Below are 2,123 nucleotides of genomic sequence, written 5' to 3'. Positions count from 1 at the left end.
TGTATACGGTAGCACAATAGCTAGCAGTAAATAACGGTACAATTTTTCTGTTTTCTACTTCAAATTTCCGATTTAATTGTTAAACATGTCAGTTCTTTTAATAACGAGTCTAGAATAAGGAGACCTCAGGGCTTTGCACACTTGCAGGCTGGAGCAGTGGGTACAATTACCTGTGCATCAGCAGTTGTAAAAGAATAAAAAAGAGGGTGAAAACCCAATCCTTGTGCTGCAGAGATGATGCGTGAGCTGTCAAGTGGATGTGTCCCAGGAGATCCGTCAGCCTCTGCGTCGAGAGCTCGATATAAGAAGTTTCAACTCCAGCACTAGGAGCCCTAAAAACCATTGGTGAAAGCCTATTGCAAATGATGAAGGGGTACTTCCACCATCCTGGTGTAGATTATACTTTGCCGTGGCTTTCTACTGGAAACTTCGGAGCCACAGGAGTGCTGTTGAGATGACAGTTGGAGATGTGTGCAGGAGAAATGGAATCCACTGAATCCTGTTTTGCAATCAACTCTGGAGCAACAATCTCCGTAGTATTTTTACCAAATTTCAAGAAAGTTTGGTCTCATGGTTACTTTTTTTTTAACTCCTCACAACCAATTCTTTCTCTTTTTTTTTTTTTAATGTAGTTTGTTTGTTTGTTTTTAATTTGAAATAAAAATACAGATTAAATAGCCAGTGAAGAAGATTTTGACGTGACCAGTAACTCTGAATGCCTCACTTCCCAGGTGCCTGGCTCTTCCAGAGGAGCTGGCTTTCAGAAAATGCCAGCCACCTTTTATTCTACCATTAAGGGTCAGGTTAGGTCCTGGAAGCTGGCACTTGAAATCACTAGGTTTTTCTGAAAATTTCAGCCAACAGTTTCATATTTAAGATTAGCAGCTGTGCTCTTAAGTGTGTATCAGTAACTTTGTAATTGATTACAATGCTTAACTGTGATAGCCATCACAAACCTTGTATCAACTTTATTTTTCACGTTCACCAACCGGCTGGTTTTCCAGACTTAGCAGAATTATGTGTTCTGTCCCATAAAGCCATCAGATAGGAAGTCATTGCTAATATTTGAGAATTCATTGAGATTTCCTAAGTATCTGCTGGTTCAAGCCACTGAAGATAGAGTGTGACTTTGCAGTGAAGTAGCACAGTAATCTTTAGCAACATCTCGTATTTTATGGTTTTATGTCCTTGAACGTAGAACTTTCCAAACAACAGCGGTGACGGGTGTCATAGCTGTGGGCAGAAAGCTCGGTCAAAGTGGTCCAAGTAAATAAACCGACTTGTTTCACATCACGCTCTTGTCAGTCCGCAGAGATAACAGGCAGTCATCTTTGCTCTGGAGCCCTGGAGCTCTATGGGATTCAGCCGCGATCTCTGCTGGATGTCTTGCCTCAAGGGTGCTGGGAATCATGTCACCCAAACCTGATCCTTCAGTGGGAATCGGAAATTCGCATGTGCCACAGAAAGAACTCGGTGCATCGAAATCCCACTTTTACTGGGCCCTGGTCACAAAGAATAGTATCAAAACATAGGCAGGAAGGAAGCCGTGCACCCCGAAAGACGCAAGTGGCATTATTCATGCACAGGCCTCACCATCAGAGAATCTCCCCAGCGCAGCAGCTTCTTGCATATGACGGGATTAATTTACAGCTCTCTGTTCTAATTGTGATAACTCCTTATCTCTCAGCAAAAGATTGCCATTAAGGTTCCTTTTTCTTTATCCTGGAATTCTTTTCTCTGCAATACGTGACCATTGGTACTGAATTGCCAGGACTGTCATTCCCTTTCTATGCTAATAATCATTTAATGTTAAGTAATTGGAAATCAAGGTGTAGAAATAGCCAGCTGATGTAAACAAACATTATTGTCATTCTCTTGCCCCTTTCTTACCGCCTTCCACTGTGTGAAGTCTCATCTAATTTCACTTGTAAGCTCTTAAACGCAGGGTCTGTGGCTGTTGAATGCCAAGCACAAGAGCCTAATAGGCTCTACAACAGTGGCACTACAGAAGAAACACATTTACTGTGCACATAAACATGTAATTAACAGGGCTCATCTGTACTCAGAGATGCTGCATACGCTACTAAGCAGGCAGTTCTGGCCAGGTAACGTTTCCCCTGGCC

The sequence above is a fragment of the Egretta garzetta genome, unplaced genomic scaffold (genome assembly GCF_000687185.1).
Source record: "Egretta garzetta isolate BGI_Z169 unplaced genomic scaffold, ASM68718v1 scaffold185, whole genome shotgun sequence".
In the NCBI taxonomy this organism is placed as follows: domain Eukaryota; kingdom Metazoa; phylum Chordata; class Aves; order Pelecaniformes; family Ardeidae; genus Egretta; species Egretta garzetta.
This window is presented reverse-complemented; position numbering follows the sequence as displayed.